Source organism: Chelmon rostratus, chromosome 6 (assembly GCF_017976325.1).
Source record: "Chelmon rostratus isolate fCheRos1 chromosome 6, fCheRos1.pri, whole genome shotgun sequence".
Classification (NCBI taxonomy): Eukaryota; Metazoa; Chordata; class Actinopteri; order Chaetodontiformes; family Chaetodontidae; genus Chelmon; species Chelmon rostratus.
The window spans coordinates 3,643,608-3,666,654 of NC_055663.1; the positions used below are offsets into that span (position 1 = coordinate 3,643,608).

General features: G+C 43.1%; 1 protein-coding gene across 12 annotated transcripts in view; it reads left to right on the forward strand.

Annotated features, from left to right (window-relative positions):
- The first annotated feature begins 19,942 nt into the window (after positions 1–19,942).
- mical3a (microtubule associated monooxygenase, calponin and LIM domain containing 3a) overlaps positions 19,943–23,047 on the forward strand; it is a 64,188-nt gene continuing 61,083 nt past the window's right edge. For all 12 annotated transcript variants that reach the window (XR_006006917.1, XM_041939796.1, XM_041939787.1 and 9 more), the window contains exon 1: positions 19,943–20,061. The gene's annotated coding sequence lies outside the window, so the exon portion shown is untranslated. The remainder of the gene's footprint in view (positions 20,062–23,047) is intronic.

Sequence of the window (23,047 nt, forward strand, 5' to 3'; positions counted from 1 at the left end):
CGAAAACACTGACAGGGTAATCCATGAGTCTCTGCGAGTTCATTTCATCTGAGGTATCCAAAACTGGCTGGGCTCAACGGCAGCCTAAATCCTCCACACCTGGCTGCCAGACTGTGGCGAGACTCTAGATGAATGATGAGCCACGGGCCACTTGTAGTCCAGAGCTCGCCCAAGTGCTGTTTCTGTAACTGGAGGCCATTCCCTGCCAAAATCAACCAGAATCCCAAATCTGGCACATATGGGACCAGATCTGGTGTCGCTTCAAAGTCTGTATCACCAGTGTTTTTTTTTTCTCCCGCTGCCGTAACAAGAGCCCAACCTTGGCCTCAGTCCCAATCAGTCGTCTTCTGTGATACATACCCTCAACCTAACCTCACCCTGACCCCAATCAATTGTCGCCGTGACCCTTAACCACAAGCTAACCCCACCAGCAAGGGCAGCACTACAGGAAACGCATGGAGAAAGAAGAAGGGGAGACAGACTGACACAGAACTGCTTCACATTTGGTCCTTTGATGCTAAAACAGGGCCGGCTACACCAACACTCAGGGGCAGTTGGTCCACATCAGTTGCCTGGGTCACGTTAAATTTATTGTAAAAGTAAAGGCCTGTATTAAACTGCAGCAGACTGCTTTTCTTGTTCATGTAGAAGTACATTTGTTTGACGAGACTGCATGGATTTAAATCAGTGTGAGGTGAATAGGCAGTTACTCATCAATGCTTGGATTAATAACCATGTATAACATGATCAATGAACCTGCACAGAATCATCTACCTGCATTTTGATTGCTGAAGTTTCCAGTAAAACAAGTTCGAGACAGACTAAGTTAACCAGCTGGTGAACACAGTGCAAGACATTTTTCTCAGGAGACGGCAGACACCAATGTCACCTGCTATAAAAAGTGTATGCTAATGTGATAGCATGACGCTCTGTGTGATTGTGTGCGCGCTGCCTGTGTGTTTCATCATTATGTGCATGTACTTCACATGAGCACATGTGAATATGCACGGATGTGTGATCGTGCTTGTGTGTGAAGTGGGTCAGCAGGGGGTAAAGATCACAAGCTGACTGTGCAGAGAGGCAGAGAACAGGATACAGCAGCGCTGAACTTTGAGGAGAGAGAGAAGGAGCGAGTTACACGCCTCAACACACACACAGGCCACAGGGGGTGTTGGCGTGAGGTCACACACGGGGTCAGACGTCCATAAATAGATGCAACACACATTCGGACTTATGATTCATGTCCACACGCACATGCACAGCGAGTGGAGGGGGTCCAAACTGGACTCAAGTCTTAAGTCGTCACTACAGCTGTCTCTCCTGGTTCTTCTTCTCAGTTCCACAGGCATCAGCTTTCTTACAGGCGGTGTGTCAGTCACACAACAGCCAGAGTCACCAAGTCACGAAACAAACTTTCAATCCTGGAGTAATAATGAGATTTGTGCATTTTGCCAGGTGCTGAGAGAGCTGTCCCAGAGCCACTGAGCCGCCACGGCTCTGTTACTCTCATATCATGACACGTTCACATTCGATCATTGGTGAACGTTACAGATGACCGTCACTGATGCTGCCTTCAAATGCAACTTCTGAGGTTGTATTTTTCACAATGGGATTTTGAGCACACACATCACAAAATCAGAGAACATAATTGACAGCAAACTGACAACAAACATGAAATCTGCCTTGTTACCTTTTCAAAACCTGTGAACAATTCTTCCTTATTGTTGTTGTTCTTACATTATAATGTCATGTTTTAGAAAGCATTTCTAAAGCAGCATTTTCAAACATCAGCATCTGTCCCAGCTTGCAAACTCTGAAGTATGACAAACATGACCCCACTTATATGCACCATTAAACAGTCAATGAGGGAACCTGGCATGAGTCATCACATTACTGATAAAGTCATGGAAGTAGTTTGTCAGCAGGTGCTCCTACCAACACATCCTTCACCTTATACACAGAGAAATAAGAAGCCATGTATTTTCTCACGCTCACATTGCTTAACTGTCTTTTCATGCAAACACTTTTCTCATCTTGGACTGGGACTTGGACTTCTCATCACATCAGTACTGAACAAACACTTGCGTAACCTAGTAACCATCTAAAATGACACAGTGGACTGGTGGACTCGGGCACAAGCTTGGCAGGGGACAGTGTTGCTGTGAAAATCTACACTGTAGTGATGAAGACTTCCAGTTGAAGGGCAGATTAAAGAAAGCCTGTCTGGCAGGGTGAGGATTCCAGCTGGGCACTCATGCAGGTTGAACACCCGAGGGACGGGCACAGGGCTGTGCGTGAGCAGGCCTCTGCGGGACAACGGCAGGGATCGTGCAGAGAATAATGTTTCATAATCCACATCTCTGTACTTGCACTTCCTTGAACCGGTTCAGCTCTGGCCAGCCTGCCACATGGATTGTGGGAATCTTCTTCGCCCCAAATGTATTCTGTGTAAAGACCCATTGAATGTGGTTGGGTACTCTGGGTGTGGTTGGCCTCTGTTTTATTCTTGGCTTCAGCATATTTTTCCTCGGCATGGAGAGAATGGGTTCATGCAGGCTACAGCACACAACTGTTTGCACCACTAATACCTGACCCGCTTGTGTTTGTCCTTGTTGCTGCACACAGCGCCCCCCCGACACCTGTCTGTCTTGAGCTACTTTATTTGTCTTTCAAAAGGTTAGAGAAGAAGAACAGACACTGCATCATTCATCCCAGTGAGATCCATGCGGCCACAGCTCTTAAAAGCAGCCACATGGAGACGAGCCGCTGACAGGGCCGCAGTTCGAGAGTGCGAGGTTACCACGGTAACCTGTTAAATCACACCACAGTGAGGCTGACTACAGGATTTGGAGTTACCCAACTAGCTGCTCCACACCCTCACTGGTTTCAAAATGATGGGATGCCTGCAGTGGCTGATATGAGTGTTGTTCTTTTGGGTGACATCCAGCTTGTATACAGGACAGGACTGTAATTATGTTGTGCTGCGCTCAAACTAGCTGCCTGCCAGCGCAGCCCCTGGTTAAATATAATAACTTCAACTCAAAGGAAAACTGTTTGGTTATTTTGCTTTTTCTGCAGACTGACGTGCAGTGAATGTTGAAGTGACTCAGCAGAATCACTTGTCTTTTTCCTGTGTAGTTTTTTTTTCTTAAATAGGTGATAATAGCATCCTTTCCTCTCTTAAGGATAAGCTCTGTGGTTCACTGAGAGGAGAGAAAACAAAGACATGAGGTCACAGATCACTGCTGATGTCAGGACAGGAGCTGCTAGCCAAATGTGATTCACACTTATACTCAGAGTGGGCTGTTTGAGGGGGGGTGGGGGGGGGGGGGGGGGGGGGTGCCATCACCCTTGTTAGTAAAATGACCAACCTGCCATCCCCCTGTTGAAAGTGAACACATCACAGATTAAATACACACACTCAAGAATATATTTAGGTCTGTACAAAAGGTCAGTTCTTACTGAATGAGATATTCACAGCTCAGAGAAATTTCCACCTCATAAAAATGTGTTCTAAAATATTTTCGCTAAATTCATCTGGCAAAGAGATGATCCATCAGTGTTTGCACCTGATTGCAGTGACAGATTTATTTACTGGATTAGTTTAGCTCCAAATTAGCTCAAAGTACGCTATCCTATGAAGCCAAAGGGCATTGGCTACATTTTGGCATTTGAAACATATTATACAATATAAATGTATAATATCTGTAAAAACTGCATGTAAAATGTGACTCTGGCTTGGTGACCTACTCTAGAATCCACAATTGCACACACTCTCTACCACAGTCAGCCAGCTAGCTAGCTAAGGCAACAGATAGCTAGCTGGAACCATAAGATAACTAAATTGAAATTTATGCCCAGGTTTTTTTTTTCCTTGTTTTCACCATTTGTTATTGACAAATATGTGTTTGAAAGAAAAACATCTTGTTAAGTTATTTTGTTTTCTCATATAACCAAATGAGGCAGAAATAAACTAGCCAGCTAGCTAAATTCCCTCTAAAGCTAACGTAACTAGCTTAGCAGAGAAGCAGCAACTGCCAGCAATGGGAGTTTACAGACGACATGCCATCCCAACTTCTCACTCTAGTGGAATTAATGGGGTTTGGTGAGGTTAAGTTAAAGCAAATGTTTTGATATAGCTTATATTGCTAATATAGCTAACAGAGCAGCACACAGTCGGTCTATTTGGAATTTTTCGATATTATGTTGGTTCCATGGCAATAAGTTAACTAGGTCAAATAATCATCTTTAAAATATCTATTAATATCTATTAAGCAGTTAACCTGTCTGAAACCTTCACGTCCTGCACGCTGTTTTAAAGGGCAGGAAACATCACTGTGCTGTGGATTTATCAGGCTACCAAACATTTATCAGTCTTTACTTCAAGAGCTGAAATGAGTCAACCTTCAAAGATTTCAAGATGACTCAGAACTATAATTCTGACTTATTATTTGCTTTACGTTCTTGCCAGCAATCACTTCAGAGGAGAAGGCATCACATATTTCAAATTAGATCTTAATTCTGAATAGTTTATTTTTTGTATGAAACTCTTTGTACTTTTGTTTTATGTCATTTGTCCACCATCTGGAAAGTATCGCGCTTTCAATCACATAGTTCCAGAAATGACAGCAGAATGTATCACATGTAATGAGAAGATTGCTGAAAGTTGATGTAAAACTATTTCTATGAATCAGCTGAACTATCCTCTTTCAAGTGAAGAGGATGGACATGAGCGTCTTTTCTGAGAGTGAAAATAAAACAAGAAACTTTACTTGATACAGTACATTATCTCTACAAGGTTTTACTGAGCCTTTACTCACTGGAAACATGCTTGTTTTATAACCTTTATGTATCCAGGCACACTGCAGGAACCCAAATGTGCCAAAGGCCCCTGAGATCAAAGTATTATTTCATACCTTCGTGCCGCATGAGGAGCCAAGTTTGTAGAGCCTCATCAGACCAAGATGAAAAGCGGACATGACATACACCATACAAGGCCTCTTCAGTGAGGTCATGCCTCAACTCTGGGATTATCAGAATAGCTGGACTCTGACGTGATTCTCTTCTGCTTTAATTGAAAAGCTGCATCCTCTGCTGATCTGTTTTTCATTTCACAGTTAGATACATTTGGGGTGTGACGACATCCACACTGTGTGTGCGTAGCACTTTAACTGCATAAAGAATAAAGACTCACAGTAAGATCTCTTCAAGCTGTTTCGGCTGTGATCCTGCCACAAGGTTTCCGCCAAGTGTGTAGATGTGTAAACAGCATTTATATCTTCATTAACAATGTTTTCAGGGCTGGGGTGGGGGGGGGGGGGGGGGGGGGTGCCAAAACCCTTGTTAGTAAAATGACCAACCTGCCATCCCCCTGTTGAAAGTGAACACATCACAGATTAAATACACACACTCAAGAATATATTTAGGTCTGTACAAAAGGTCAGTTCTTAGTGAATGAGATATTCACAGCTCAGAGAAATTTCCACCTCATAAAAATGTGTTCTAAAATATTTTCGCTAAATTCATCTGGCAAAGAGATGATCCATCAGTGTTTGCACCTGATTGCAGTGCCAGATTTATTTACTGGATTAGTTTAGCTCCAAATTAGCTCAAAGTACGCTATCCTATGAAGCCAAAGGGCATTGGCTACATTTTGGCATTTGAAACATATTATACAATATAAATGTATAATATCTGTAAAAACTGCATGTAAAATGTGACTCTGGCTTGGTGACCTACTCTAGAATCCACAATTGCACACACTCTCTACCACAGTCAGCCAGCTAGCTAGCTAAGGCAACAGATAGCTAGCTGGAACCATAAGATAACTAAATTGAAATTTATGCCCAGGTTTTTTTTTCCTTGTTTTCACCATTTGTTATTGACAAATATGTGTTTGAAAGAAAAACATCTTTTTAAGTTATTTTGTTTTCTCATATAACCAAATGAGGCAGAAATAAACTAGCCAGCTAGCTAAATTCCCTCTAAAGCTAACGTAACTAGCTTAGCAGAGAAGCAGCAACTGCCAGCAATGGGAGTTTACAGACGACATGCCATCCCAGCTTCTCACTCTAGTGGAATTAATGGGGTTTGGTGAGGTTAAGTTAAAGCAAATGTTTTGATATAGCTTATATTGCTAATATAGCTAACAGAGCAGCACACAGTCGGTCTATTTGGAATTTTTCGATATTATGTTGGTTCCATGGCAATAAGTTAACTAGGTCAAATAATCATCTTTAAAATATCTATTAATATCTATTAAGCAGTTAACCTGTCTGAAACCTTCACGTCCTGCACGCTGTTTTAAAGGGCAGGAAACATCACTGTGCTGTGGATTTATCAGGCTACCAAACATTTATCAGTCTTTACTTCAAGAGCTGAAATGAGTCAACCTTCAAAGATTTCAAGATGACTCAGAACTATAATTCTGACTTATTATTTGCTTTACGTTCTTGCCAGCAATCACTTCAGAGGAGAAGGCATCACATATTTCAAATTAGATCTTAATTCTGAATAGTTTATTTTTTGTATGAAACTCTTTGTACTTTTGTTTTATGTCATTTGTCCACCATCTGGAAAGTATCGCGCTTTCAATCACATAGTTCCAGAAATGACAGCAGAATGTATCACATGTAATGAGAAGATTGCTGAAAGTTGATGTAAAACTATTTCTATGAATCAGCTGAACTATCCTCTTTCAAGTGAAGAGGATGGACATGAGCGTCTTTTCTGAGAGTGAAAATAAAACAAGAAACTTTACTTGATACAGTACATTATCTCTACAAGGTTTTACTGAGCCTTTACTCACTGGAAACATGCTTGTTTTATAACCTTTATGTATCCAGGCACACTGCAGGAACCCAAATGTGCCAAAGGCCCCTGAGATCAAAGTATTATTTCATACCTTCGTGCCGCATGAGGAGCCAAGTTTGTAGAGCCTCATCAGACCAAGATGAAAAGCGGACATGACATACACCATACAAGGCCTCTTCAGTGAGGTCATGCCTCAACTCTGGGATTATCAGAATAGCTGGACTCTGACGTGATTCTCTTCTGCTTTAATTGAAAAGCTGCATCCTCTGCTGATCTGTTTTTCATTTCACAGTTAGATACATTTGGGGTGTGACGACATCCACACTGTGTGTGCGTAGCACTTTAACTGCATAAAGAATAAAGACTCACAGTAAGATCTCTTCAAGCTGTTTCGGCTGTGATCCTGCCACAAGGTTTCCGCCAAGTGTGTAGATGTGTAAACAGCATTTATATCTTCATTAACAATGTTTTCAGGGCTTATAATGGACAACTGATAGCATTTAGGCCTTTCAAAGGTCTCAAATTTCACAAAATATTAAACTAAGAGTGTTCCCCTGTGTTGACTGAATTAACTTGTGTAAAATAGGAAGTATTTTAAAACTCTTACTGGTATCTTGGGGATGAGTGGCTCTATGGTCTATCAGTAATTTTATACAATCATTCCCAGAGGATGAACCCTAGTGACGTTGGTGATCCCTAGCACCACCATTGGGCTGTATACAGTTTGAGTGAAATACTATTTTGACAACTATAAGGACTCTAACTATGATAGATTGGTGTTAAATTTGACATGCATGTCCTTCTCAGTATAAGACGCACTTACCCTGATGATCCCTTTGCTTTTCACCTAGCATTGCAAGTCAGACATTTAATTTGTTTTGTGACCAAATCATATGCAAAACTAATAACATCACTGTCAGCCTCAAATTTACTCAGCACGCTAACATGATAAACGGAGGTGAACAAGATTAACATTATACCTGCTAAACATCAGCATCTGAGAACTGTCGCTGTGAGTGTGTTAGCATTTAGCTCAAAAATCCGCTGGGCAGTGGTATGGTACGGCCTCATCCGTGAGGTCACGTGTCACTTGGTGTAACCACTGTGGATTCTTTTTCTGATGACGTCTGACTTTCTGTAGGCGTCTATTTGTTGTGTCTATTCAACCCTAAACACCATAAGCACTGATTATGCTAACCACCCAATGCTCTCAGTGGTTGGTTGAATGTTTCTATCATTTAACCCCATTTAATCCTTTCAGGTGGAAGAGATGAAGGACTTAATGTCAGATTTTAAAAACGTGTCAGGAGGGCTTGGAGAATGAGGATTTCTTTTTTTGATCCCCTTCTATGGTTGTGTTGGAAGCTACAAAGTGTTGGCAGTGGGAAGAATGGATGGCTCTGAACATCTTTCAATGAGTGACAAAGCGGGGCAGACAGCAGAACAAGAGCAGTTTTGTTCTTTCAGAAGATAAGGAATTCAATTACTCTGCCTTCCTTTTTGATACGACTTCAGATTAAAAACCGGCACTCAGTCTCATTCGACGCATGCTTTATGTAGCCAGTGCTTCTCCTCAGATATCCTGATTGCCATGTTTGCGTTACATCATTGTGGGCGGTAAAGTGGTGACAGCAGCAGACGCTTAGTGTGTGTGGACTTTCTGCATGTGTGGCAGATTCTCAGCGCAGGGACGAGAGCACAATGCTGTGTGCTTGTGTGTTTTTGTGTGTGTGTGTGTGTGTGTGTGTGTGTGTTTTAGTCGAGAGGTGGGAACAGGCTGCAGGGATGCGCTCCCTGTTCTCCTACTCTTTGTATCCCAGTCATTTACTACAAGCCCCCTTTGTGCCAGCCGGAGATCACGTGTCACAATATTTGAACAGCTGCAGTTAGTAGTTGTGTGTTTGCTCTTTTCCATCGACACAGAGGCCAGAGATCTGGTTTGATAAGATGCAGTGTGAGAATTTGGAGAGCTGAGCAGTGAGAAAAAGAGAAGAGGGTCTTGCCTTTATTGTTTTAATATTATAATTAGCCCTAGTTTACAATGTGCTGAGGCCATAAACTGGTACATTACTGCACATTACAGCAGGGCTACCACACACAGAACCAGCACTGTTTGCTAAAATACAAAATGAATGTGATCACAATTAGAAACCATGTAAAACTTTACATCTGAATAACGGATCAGTTTGTTGCTGTAAGACACCAGTAATGGATTGTGTTAAAAATCCTGTTAGAAGAGTCACTGACAGCACTTAAACCTGGGAACCTGACATCTGCACTTGTACTGCGTGTTCTTACTGTGGTCAATGTTAAGTACACCAGTAAAACTTCAATCTTTGCTAATATAAACAGTGCTAGAAAATGAAGTATTGAGTACCTCAGCACGGTGATAGTCCCAGTATGTTCAGTGTCTCCACATGTAGTTTAGATTTGAAATAACTGTACCCTCCAGACAGCTCTGTCTCGCAGACACGTCCCGTTGTGTTATTAACTCCCAGAAAATGACTCAGAGCCTGTGGGCTGACAGCAGGAGGCTGCTCTGTAGGCATGCAGCACAGAGGGATCTGAGAAAGGAAATCATCATTACAGGAACCAATACTGGCACAATCCCAGTGTTTTTCAACCATCTGAACATTGTAGAGCTGATGGGCTCGTCTCTAATGTAGGTCACAGCTATTGAAAAGTCAAAAAGAGCTGTTGATAAGAGCTGCAGGAGGTAAAATACTGGGTGAATGTTTCTACTCCCAGTATTTGTAGGTGACAAAAGCTGCTGTTGTTGCAATAGTGATAATAGTGAACACCAAGTTTGGTAATGTGTCTGTGTGTTTGTGTGTATGCGGCATGTGCTGAGGTATTGGTTGTGCATGGATGCGTGTGTGTTACAGGTATACGTGTCCACGTGTGTTTGTCTGCGGAGTATTTGGTTTCTGTCCTCGGGCTGCGTTTGCGCGCAGACTCATTGTGAAAGCCGCAGAACGTGTCCATCATGGCCACTTTGTATCAAGTTCAAGACTCGACTGAAACCATGACCTCAGCCTCTTGTGGAATTACTGAGTCAACATCTGCCCGTACAAGCTGCAATTAAAATGCAAAGCAGGAGCTGAAAAAACGACAACCTTAAAGTCAAGCAAACAAGCACAGCCTGGATCTGTTTTCACATTCGAAGTCAAGGTCAAGTTGGGGTGAAGAAAATTTCAGCTTTGATGCAGAATGAGAAAGCAGCACTTCAGCTCAGCTTATGTTGTCTTATGTGATAAGCTCAAGTTTTTGATTACAGATGGACAAAATCCTCCTGCAGACCTCTCGCTGTGGACGGCTGTGCTGTATGTGTGCAATGATTTGTTCTGAGCATTGAACTCTCCATTGTCTCGGCCTGTAATGAAAGCTTTGCTCTGGACTGTTTACCGACTACAGATTACAGTTAACACCTGTTGGCAAGTGAGCACGCAGCAGCTTCACAGTCGCTCCAGGGAGAGACGAGAGGGATTGGGTGCGTGGAAACTAATGCAAAAGAGCGAGAGAGAGAGAGAGAGGGAAAGACAAACAGAGGGGGCACCTTGGCAGAGCAGAGCATGGGACAATTAAAATTCTGGTCTGGTCACAAGCGCTCAGTGTTTGGAGGCTGTATTGGTATGATGAGGGGACTGCTCAGCTGCAGCCTCTTTGGCCAGCAACACAGATGACTCTGAAGTCCGTAATGTGCAGAATGCACATTCAGAGTGTCATGTTCTGCGTCAGCCACTCTACATGACTGGACAAATACGCAGAAATTAAGTGCACAAAACATCTTACTCATAATGTTTTCTAATGGAAAGCATGTCAGCTTGTGTTTAACCTGTGTTACTCTTACATAACTGGAGCATCATAACTAATGAAGTTTTATAACGAGGTTAACATGCTTCATGCAGGCTGGCCGGTTCTTTGTTCGTGACAGGGCTTTTTTTTTGTGCTGTCGATAAAGGAAATGAACCGAACCATCAAGTAAACATTTGCCTGAGTAGGGTGTAACCTTGTGCTAAGAGGTAATTCAAATGATTAAACCATCTAATTCTGTGGATTTAGAGGCAATTGCCCATTTCCGTGCTCTGTTGTGTCTGTTTTTATCCTCCCAGCTTATTGACTTCAGCACCACAGGCTTGATGATTGATCCAGTTAAATTAGGTTTTATTAAGATTGGAAACAGTAAGAGTTAAATAGGAACCCAGCATACTTTACCAGCCATTAGAGTGAACAGAACAGCATATATTATGAGCCTAAATGAGCAGCACTAATATGTTCACCGGCTACTTTTTCCTGCGTATGTATGAGAAAACATCATGGCCTGTTGGGTGCATATATATAAACACAGAACTGAACTGGAAAGTGGAGATGGTGTCTGAACAGACAGTGGAAGGCCAAACTTGTCTGGAAAGTCTAGGTATGTCATGACAGACTACATTTTGCCACCAAGCTGTTGTCGTCACATCTAATAAGGTGAGGTGCTTGGTAATATCTAACAGGGCTGTGGATTCTCATATTGGCTGTACAGGAAGAAAATCTGGCTGCCATGGTAACTGATCATGTTTAAAGCCTCGTTCGTGCCAGCCCAAGGGTGAGTGCTGCGATCTGAGGCAGGCTGCCAGTCAGGGATTGCTTAGTTAAGGTGAGTCCTTGGAACAACGTACTCATGAAAATTGGCTTATATGTTTTCGGGAAGACAAAGTGACAGACGGGCGTCTTTGTGCTGTGTAAGATGATCTTGTATTGATTTATTAGAAAAGAATTATTGAGAAAATGCTCTGAAGCATATTGCACACTGAGTGCTGCCTGTTTGTCCAGGTAAAATCCTGTGAAGACCACTCAAGGCTGGCCTGCTTTCACTGTGTTCACCGTGAGACAGAGATTTGATTAGTGAAACTGAGTCTGTACATCCTGTTTGCCCTCCAGCTGAACGATGGGACGAGTCGCTCTCCTGATGAGCACGCTGTACAGCAGTGCCCGTGACAGGCAAAGTATTTCTGCTTTCTCTGGGTGCAGAACGAGCCAAAGCAAAAATTCATCCTGTATGAACGACAAGCTGAACAGAATATCAGTGGGTCGACCCACACTTTCTCCTTCACCTGTAGTGGTGTCTTGCCCTGCAGACAGTGTTATTTGTGCCTGTTTTAATATGGTTTTATATGGCAATTTCCAACATCAGCAGCACTATGAGAAACATGTTTGTGGTTATGATTAAACCTGCTGAACATCAGCAGCCAGCATTAAGTGTCTTAGTCTTGTTTAAATATCATGTTTCAGCGCTATGAGTACTAACAACCAAGAAAAAGCTAAATTTTATCTGCATGGCTATCTACCACTAAAGGGAATTGAGATTTTGCTTTGTAACTTTGGTGAACTGAGTCTAACTGATTCTAATGTTCTAGTTTTTCTATCCTAAGAGCAGCTAACAAGCGTCTTCGCTCTGTTAGGAAGACATGGTGTCCTGTGGAAAAGGAACGGACTTGTGGACACATTCACTGCTCAGCATGGGAACCACTTAGAGCCAATCCAATAGAGACATCTACAGCAGTTTACCTTTAACCCCTAAACACCCGGAGTCGTCACGGCCATACTTAGGCCAGGAGCGTCTGTGTGGCAGAGAATCAGGGAAGGGTTGGGGACAAGGGGTCACAACCGTGACACAGCCGTGACCCTTGACCCTTTTAACTTCTAGGAAAGCTGGATTTATAGCTTAGCATCCCCGCAGTTCACGGACACAGTGAACGGCCAGCAGTGTGAGAAATGGGTCCAGTGAGGCTGCACCCTGACCACTGCTGCTGTTTCAGTCCTGTCACGGTCCTGGTCTGAGGTCTCCTAAACACATACAGTTAAATTTAGAGTGGCTCAGACTGACCACAGACACAGCCAGACCTCCTGAAATCTGACCTCACTCTCTGCCTTTTCTCTCCTCTGCTGGTCAGTGTGTTTTCACTCAGTAGCTTTTGCTCACTGCCTTTGATTCCTTTGTTGGACCCCCTACCACCACACGCGCAAACAGCTCCGTCTCCTCTACCCATCATGCTCTGGGGCAGCCGACTGGAGCTGATTTACGTAGTGTTTGCACAGGGTTAGTGCTCTTGGTTCTGCAGGAAATTAAATGTTCAAGTTACAGCACTGGCTGGATTCATGTTACCTAAAATACTCATGTGATTTTTGGAAGACCTCCTTTGGACTGAGAGGGTTCGTATTGTGTACATCTCTGGGTATGAACAATGGCCTTCTATATGAAAGCAGGACACACTGTGCCTGCCTCAGAGTGTGCGATTGTGTGTGTGTGTGTGTGTGTGTGCAGTATGCACTTGTTACAGTGTGAGATGGTTGCCTTGTATCATTCACTAGTCCACTGATGCCTGTTTCATACACTGATGACTGAGCAGGAAGAAAACAATATAATCCCAAAATTCAATCATTGGAAAGTTCAGATGATCGATTAGGTCAACAACAGCGGCTGCAGCATTCACAGTCACATATTCAAAAAGCTTTGAATTTAATTTAATGTAATTTCCTCATTCTCTGGATGGTATGGGTGGGTTTGTACAGTGAATTAAAATATCTATGCATTCACTGAATTATGAATAGTTAACCGGGATCAACCTTACGTTTAATTCTCATTTGCAGCCATACTAGCAGCATGGCTATGGCCCATAACATATTACTAGACTAGTCCAGACAGAAACATCTGAACAACTATTGGATGGATTTCAATGAAATTTTAAGATATTTATGGTCCCCAGATGATGATCCCCTGGCTTTTCCTTTGGCGCCACCAACAGGTCAGAGTTTTCTCTTCTCCTGTGAAATATCCATCAACCCCAGCTGCACTTCTAAACTACTATTTAGTGCTAATTAGCAAATGACAACATGCTAACACACTCTGAGACAATGGACACAGGCCTACCTGCTAAACATCGGCATGTTAGCATTGTCACGTGAGCATTTAGCTAATAGCTCCGATGTCCCTAAGCAGAGCCTCACAGAGCTGCTAGCACGGCTGTAGACTCTTGTTTAATTTTTGGACAGTCGTGTGTTAATGAGCGCATGTTGTTCTATTGCTCTACATTCGTATGTATGTATGAAACAACTGTGATGTTTGTTCATGCAGTGCCTGATGAAGGTTTTGTAGACTGATCGTTTCACTTTTCTCACACTGTTAAGCCATTGAAAGGTAGTGTTATCATTGCTTTTCTCAGATTCTGCATGTTACAATAAATAAATGAGAATTAAATAAATTAGTAATGTATTTATTTTTTGGAAATGGAAATGAAGTGAGATTAGCTTAATTTGTATATGCACAGTATCATTTTTGTGTTTTTCAAAGTGTGTGATCAGGTGCTTTCTTGACTAAAGCTGATTTCTTCATGAGTAGTTGCATGATTCAAATTTTTTTATTCAAATACCAGTATATTGGTATTTATGTCAGATTTCAGTTTTTATGTGCTTTAGAGAAAAAAAAGCCCAAAAAAACCTCAATACCAGATGAGCTAATGTTTTTAGGAGGACCAATATTTACACGTGTTTGGTGTCAGATGCTGCAGGAGTAACCCGGCTCTGCAGCAGTACTCCTGCTCTCTCTCTCCTCATCTGCAGCCCAATGCTCGCTGGCCCATAACAGGTTCCTGATGACCGGCCATGAACATGATGAGATCAGCTATTAGTGTCACTGCACTCATCATCGCCTCCCCTGCACATGGAGTGAAAGGGCAGAGAGAATATGTACAGTATACAGATGGAAGTAGACTTGATGGAATGGAGGAAAAGGCCCTTTAAAGCCGCACTATGGGATATTGACTGGCATCACAGTCTCTGTGGCTGGGATTCATTTACTGTGGCCAGTGTGCTGTCGAGTTGTGTCAGTCCTGTCAGAGAACCTGTTTGAAGCTACACTCTGTCATGATTGAGAGCACTGTGCTCATGTGCAGACACAAACCTGCAGCCATATACGCTGTTCTGTTCTGTCCCACAAAGACCAAATACTAACTGTATAAGGTCACATTTGTTTTTAGTTTCACTGACAGCTTCATTTGGTCGAGCCTGTTTGCTCACTATGGTTTTGCAGTGTGTCATGCACTGTTTGAAATCTGTTTGCAGTTTTACATAATAATTTAGATTCGGTTTATAGACAAGTCTCTGCTGTCTCTCTCATCAAGCTGAGCGAGAAAGCAAGACACACACAAGTGTCCTATAATTTACATGAGAGGAGGCATTTGGAAAGCAACTTGTGACCTCAGAATATAAAGAATTCTTGATCTCTATTAAAGGAAGTGAATAACACCTTCAGTGTCTGATGGGGGTAGAGAAACAGATGGCTTTGGAGACAGTGGTGCATGTTTTATTAATGATTTGTTAAGCTCGCTGCCCAGTTACAGCACCAGAAGAAAAAATGGCTACATAATGCATAGCCCTGGCTGCCTTTGGAGTACGATGCTTGAGCGGCTTTTCTGATCAATTCAGACAGCCTCTTCGCTACAGTAGATGGGGATAAGAGAAGAATGAAAAGCAGATGGAATTCTGGAAAACACATACAGTATTAAAGACAGCAAAACAGCTGCTTGTTTTACATCCACGGTGGAAATATGCATTAGATCCTCTTTAAGTGTTTTTGAAAAGGATGTGTGGTTCATGGTGAAGGAGATTTTTTTGGTGTTGTTTTCATTTTAATCCCACATGATATTGGTCTAATTTTTAAAATGTGTTCAGACACTGAAGAAATGTATGTGGACACAGGCCAGAGGAAGATGTGTGGATTTTTGTCCAACCAAGCAAAGACTTCAACAGTCAGTATCTATTTGAGTCCATCAGGAAAAGACGGGTACACGCACAGAAACGTGGTGACATTTGCACCGTAAAAAATAACTGGCAAAAAATAAATGTAAAAAACTCTGCCCGGATGTCCCTCAACTTTGAGAACTGTGTCTACGCAGGATTAATGAGGCATATTTTTGAGTTGTTCAATATCTTGCAAAGGCAACATATGACATCAGCTCAGGAAAAAAAAGAAAAGCACATAAGATCCTCCCATAACAAGAACATTTCTCATCTCAGGCAGGACTGGACCAATCCCAGACCGTTACACAACAGTCTGGACAACGAGCCTGGACCATGATTACTCATGTCATCATTGGGAACGAGTGGGAAATTGACAGAGACCTACTTTCCATCAAATAGGGTGTAAAGCACCCAAGCTCTCTTTCTGAAATCTTTTATTGTCTCAATGAACATGGAAAGGGTTTTTTTCCCCCGTTTCACTAAGCAGCTAAATGCTGCTTTCATTGCTGCTGTTCTTGTGCCAAGTTTTTCCTCAGCTTTCAAGTCTGTAAAATGCTTGTAAAATGTGTGACAGCAGGACGCTTATCATTATGCAATCATAGGCCGTTCAGCACATGCCCGTGGTGCTGTGTTACTTTTTTGTGTTTTTATCACTGTAGAAGGTGCACTTAAAGCTGCACATTCATGCAGCCAGCCAGGAAATACAATAAGGTTATTTACTTGTTATCTGCCTCTGGATTGTACCAAAAGTCTGTTGTTTTATTTTTTGAATGTTTGCCTTTGCATGCAGAATGAGTCCTACAGTGAGCACTAGCAGTTATGTTTTTGTCTGCTTTCTGCACTGTTAAAAATAGCTCCCTGCAGCCCCTGCAGAGAGGTTCAAGTGTGGTCGGCATGCAGGTCAAGCTGCCACATATGGGAGCTCTCGTATGTCTTATAACACTTGTGTTATTTCTGCATCCTGGCAGTTTGGAGTGCATTTTAGCGGCAGCAGCAGCATTGCAGATGACAGTGGGAGGACAGCTGGGCCAGAGCCAAGCCTAACATCTCATATCAGCAATCCGGAAGTCCTGTCTATCAGTCAGTCAGTCAGGTAGAATCATCCTGCTGCTCCACCTCAGCTCAACCCCGCCTTAAAAAGACACCCATTGTGTCTGTGTGCGCTTGCAGGCGGCCTCAGTGAGGATCCCTCCCATTCGGGAGCCGGTGGGCGTGTGACATCACCCCCCTTTCCCTGTCCCTCCTTCCATGCTTTCATGCGTCAGACCAATCAGCGTCCAGGGAGATACGGTCACGTGAGAATCCCCCCAGTCTTGGTTACCATGGCAACGAGCACTGGTCCAGGCAGCATCTTGCTGTGGTGAGAAGAGGGGGGGAAAGAAGGAGGAGGAGAGGCAGAGAGAGACGGGGAAAGGGAGGGAGGACAATATAGAAAGAGAACAAATCCCAGCCAGAGGAATACCTTTTAGACCTTCTGCCTGTGCCTGTCTTCACTCTGTACAGTAAGTGCTTCATCTTATCTCATCAGTCATCAGCTCCATCACAGCTGAATGAATGGACGTTTGATGCAGTCCATTGTCATATTTAATAATGTGATGTGGCAGATGCTTTTGAAGATTTCTGGGATGACATCACATGTAATTCCTTTGTTATATTGGGGATGGAGCTGGCCTCACCTTATAGACAATCCTTTGTTTGCATGCTTCAGGCAGCTTCCTCTGATCCTCAGTGAATGCCTGATAACAAACCTCAGCTAGTGAACAGAGGCGTGGTGGGAACCAAGGTGCTCAGTGCAATTAGAGGTGGTTTCATAATGTGGCAAAACTGGCTCATGCATTGTGATCCGACAGCGAGCCACTCTGCTCCTGACTCCTAATCTCAGTCCTGTTTTTTTCTCCGTCGTCGCTACTTCTCCAAGTCTTTCGTTTTCTCTCATTTTCACACATGCAGAACCGGTTGACATCCTGCGTCCCCCTGTGGTTTGTTTAATTAGCAAATCCGTGCGAATCCAAGTAGGGCAGCCTGTTCTGATTGGAGACCTCATATTTGAAACGTCTTTGCGATGGTGTAGGCAGTAAGCCTTCCTGGCTGCAAGTCCTCTCACTGTCAAAATGTTGCTGCTTTTAATTAGTGTAGGTTTGAACCTCATTTTAGTGTTGCAGTAACATATGAGAGATGTGTTGCAATCATAATGTTTTCAATTACATAAGGAAGAGCTACATTTTTACTGTGCACAAAACCTGAACTGCAAATGTTGTTGTTGCTGTCATTTCAACTCAGCGACTTACTGACTAATGTCTTTAACAATTAAGTTAATCCTTGTTTTGAGTTACTAGAAATGATAGCTCTATTATGCACCACCACAGATACGCAGCAGTGCAGAGCCCAAGCCAACATACACTAGGAGGAAGTGAGAAGAAGTGAGAAAAGACAGCCTTACATAACCCTCATAATAAGCTAGTCTGGGGCAACACTAATGATTATTTAATTGTCTACCAAAGACACACACAGCCTTTGAACGTGCAGTGCGGTACTTGTTTGAAGCAAATAACATTTCACTACTGAACCAATCCTTTATGTCCCGTCAATAATAATCTGGATGGTTTCTGACTTTGTTCTGTGCCTAAATCAATACATATCCCTGTATCTTTTCTCTTATTTATAATTCCATTAAATATCCCCATACCGTCTTTCCTTCCAAGTGGTGGTATTCACGTTTACAATGCATAGATTATGCTGCATGCCCCTGTGTGCTCTCAGGAACAAGCCTCATGGGCCTATCTGTCCACAGGCAGGAGGTGACAGGAAGGTATCCGCCTTGCTGATAGTAACAGGCGTGTTCCTCCTTCAGGGTTCAACACGGCATTGCACTCAGTAGAGAGTATACATAAAAGCTTGCTTCTGATCAATGTGGATGAAGTTTATTTTAGGAAGAGATTACACAGTTTTTCATAGCTTGTGATCAGCAGTGTCTTTGATAGCAAAGGTTTTTCTTAAGAAGGTCCTGCATGTCATTAACCTTTGAATCAGCCACCTACAGCAGCATAATCATTACAGCCTTCGATAAGTCCTTTGGATTTGCACTCAGGATTGCTTGGCTGTATACAACATGTTTTGTGTTATGTTTTATGTGAGTGTAGTAAGTCTTAGATCGTGCTGTGAGACTGAGCAAAGCAGTGTATCAGCAATGCATATTTCTGTCTGTGGGAAGCAAACAGACTCACTATACTGTTTTGAAGGCGATTGTTTGAAACTTATAATTTTCCCAAGTTGTAATCTTAAGTGGTTTTCCTGTAAGGCAAACTTCAGCCCGTCTAAAACCACGGCACCGTCCATGTCTATGCTTTGTAAGAAAACAAACAAATGGGCTTTTGGAATTCAGTGGGAATCATATTTGTTGAGATTCCATACAGCGGAAAAGACACGAGCATACAGACACAACAAACTCACTGAGACTCAATTACACACACATCACACAACCAGTTAAATCCCATCTTTCCATGTTGCTTGCGCTTCTTTTGCCACGAGGCCACGTGCTGGGATGCTTGCTGAATTACTCTTAAAACTCAGATGAACAAATCAGCAACAGTGCAGACCCAGGAGCAAGTGCCTATGCATTGACTTTAATGTCAATCCCAACATGACTGTTGTGAAGTAAACCAACAGTTTACAAAGAATTTGATGTCACTGAAATCAGCGTGGCCGTTATCACTCATTGGTCTGTTCAATTGCCATTATGAGTGAAGAAAAACATCATTCAGCTTTCTTTAGGGCTATCAGTTGTTCACATGAATTTGTCTAAACGTCTCTTATCAAGTCAAGTCAGTATTTATTATGGGTGCACATTCACTCGCACTGTATCAAGGACTGCGTTACACTGAATGACAATTTGAATAAAATCTCTGCATTTGGGCTATCGTGTGAAATCCCGCCCGTCTCTGCCTGTTGTGTAAACCAGCTCTAATGTTTCTGACACCATGTGAAGGCAGCAGGACTGCTGCGTCACGTTGGAAGAGACCAATCGGATTAAACTGAGTTAAAACACGCAGGATCACTCCAAGGAGTAATGGGGGGGTTCTCTCCTTACATTTAGAAACACATCTAGACAAATTCCAACATAATATAGTTTCGTCTCCGTATACATACTCAGATTTTGCTGCACTCTTGTTACAGCACGAATTACAGTGAAATTAAGAAGCGTGCGATGTTCCAAAAACGAGTTGTTATTTATAGACTTGCTCGCTCCCCCTCCTTGTCGTCATTACGGTCTCGACCGATCCCTCTGTCAGTTTCAAGTTGCGCCTTCTGCTGTGCCGTGTAGCTCCCAGCGGCTGGCCTGATCCAGCACTACCCACCTAAATAATACAGCGATACTGTGGCTTTTACGGGAAATCTGGACGTACACACGGACATGGATCCATTCCCGCCCTATATGAGTGGATTATAAACACACACGGTTGAAAGGTAAGAGGCGACGCTCCCTCCGACCGCCTGGCAAACACGGTGCATTTTTGAACGCTCCCCTTGGATCCGCGGACTGCACCTCTGCACGTTTGGGAATGTTACGGTCTGGTGGTTTTAATAGAGCCGCTAACGATTTAACTGCGAGGCCCTGTAATAAACCTGACATTTTCTGTCAGCACAATACATGCACATTGCTCTAATGGTGCATCAGTGGTCATCTGCCAACCCCGTTTTTAATTCGGTTTAGCTCTCAGCCTGGTGCAGATCGGAAGGGACAGCCTGTGGAATGTGGTGGATGGTTGCAATATTCACTCCCAATCACTTACTTTGGAGTATCTTCATTTTATTTTTACCCCGGAAGTTTGTCTTTATTATGCTGATAAATATCATGTGGTATTACTGACTTGGCAATGGCACCTAGCAAAACAGATACGCCTCATTCATATCAGCACCTTTGGTTTGGAGATGCTGGACTGCTTTTGGCAGCAGGTTTTTTTGTGGTAATATTACAATCACGACTTAAGTGGAAAGCACCAGTGGATTGCATGTTCTTGATTTGACCCTCAGGTGAGAATACCTGTTGTAATGGCAGCGTTTCCTCTTTGTAGGGAAGGAATCTCAAGGAGTCTATGCATTACTTTTTACATACAAGCATTTCGATATTTTACAAATATGTGCTGTGTTTGAAGCCACCAAAGTGCAGGCGATGTTTGTATCTGCTGTGTGTTTATTAGAGGCAGGGCAGCAAATGTTCAGTCGACCTGAGCAGTGTGACCTTGACAGTTTCTTCTGTGATCTCTGGTGTGTTCATTGAAGAGGAGAAATACTGGGCGAGTTTTTCATTCAGCAGCGTGCTTTCGTGCTCTCCTCTAAGTCACTCACTGAATTATGCAGCTGTTCATGTTCAGCGTCGTTGTGATGCACAGCACCACATTTATGTGCCCTCGTCACACACCAACCCCTGACGTGTCGTCATGATGCTCAGATCGCTGAAGCTCTCCTCTTGGCTCTCACTGACGACTACTTTTGCTTGATGTGTCTGTTGTCGGTCTTGTTGACTGACTGCACACAACACTCTGTCGCTCCAGCTGAGCCAGGCTGGACCATACATCAGCACACAGCAGCAAGAGTCAGCCTCGGCTGAACGGAGCGGCGAGGTCTACCTGACAGGCGTTTCTCCCGGACTGAGACTCTTATCCTGTCTTATCCTCCAGTGATGGAGAATTTGCTCCATTGATCAGTGGTATTGACCGTTGTTGCTTTTCATCCACCTCCTTTGAGAGTGCTTGACTCTGGACATCTTCTCTGAGGCCACTTGGTGCTGCAGGCCGGGCAGACGCTCACTGGGGTGTGCTGTCTCTGTTCAGATACATGTGTTAACATAACCCGCGGTTTCCCTCCGAGGAGATCAGGATGTGGCGCAGAGAAGGTGGAGGATGTTTGCTTGGCGGCTGACTCAGCATAAGACAGAACTGATGATGGTTGGAGTCTGTAGATAGAGGGACAGTCTTGCATCAGTCTGATGCCTGAAGTGGAAGGCAATCTGAAACATATGACCCAAAGCCAGTGCCACCAAGTAAACTTCTGACCCACTGGGAAATAAAAGCTGAAATAAATCATTCTCACTACTGTTATTTCACATTCATAACTGACCTAAAACAGTTTCTGAATTAAATGTCTCCAAAATGTAATCTATCAAAACATACATTGATATTGTGATGAAAAATTAGATGTACTGTGAGAGAAGATTTTATCCAGTCATAGTTTGGCAGTATATTTTGGGCTTTTTTCTGTTGAAAACATACATGGATGTAGTTCTGAATGCTCTAATTTATTCAGAAGAAACAGTCTCTTCTATGTTACACACCCCTGTGTTATGTCCCACCCTTTTATCCTGTTAGAAGACAAGCTGTGTTACTGAAACAAAACACCATTAAAATGCTGTTTCCTTGTGACAAACCTGAATCCCAAAGATGCCCAGAATAAACTTCATCAGGCAGATTTGACATTAGCACATATATATCATACACCATTGCCATCCAGTGCACCTGTGGAAGGTAGTGTGAAAGTATAATGTGAAAAATGAAGCTGAGTCACTCTGACCCCTCACTGATTGGCTCTCAGAGGGAGAGAGTGACTTCCTGTCTAGCTCTGACCCCCCACGACCCAACAAAGTAGCATGGATTTGGAAACTCTGCTAGATGAAAGGACAGAAGGAAGCAAGCCCTGTGCTGGCAGCGCCTGCTGTGTCATGAGCGGCTTTGTTCCATCCGCCAGGTTTTGCCCAGAGGTCTGTCGCTGTGGTTGACTCATCAGACGCTCGCAGGCCCCCGTCGAACTCAAACCAACGTGCATATTGTAGCAGGTCTGGTCTGCAGCAAGTCCTTGAAAGGAGACATGTCTGTAACTAATGCTAATGGAATGTTGTTAACTGTTTGTGGGTGATGTTCAGCAGCAAGCACTTAGTGGATGGAAGTCAGCGTATTTAAAGGACAATTATCATGTTTTCCCTTCAACTAAGACCTCGACTGAGTGAGGTCATTAGCCTGTTCCTCACTGTTGAAGACTTTTAGAGACCATTAAGGGTATTGTGTTGCTGATTTAAGAATAAATATATATCTGAAACCTTGAAACTCAAGACTGGTGTCAAGATCTAATCTCCATCCTGTCTCGTAAAGTTTTGAGCTTTGTGTGATGGAGTGGTATCATTGTCCTTCCTCTCTACCGATACATTTTTAACATTGAGACATTGTGGCATGTAGATCGGATTTGGAGGGCTAACGGCAAAGCCACTGGTTAAAGCTGTGTGTATGACTTACTAAGTATGGCCCCGGTCCATTTGCTTTGGTGATTTCTCACAGCTCCAGATTAAAGCTTTGCGTCTTGGCTGTTTCTTCTACCTTGCGGGTCAGAAGAGGCCACTGTGGCAAATGCATTCCTGAGGCCCGGCCGGTGAGACTGCTTACATTTCACCTCGTCTCCTGAC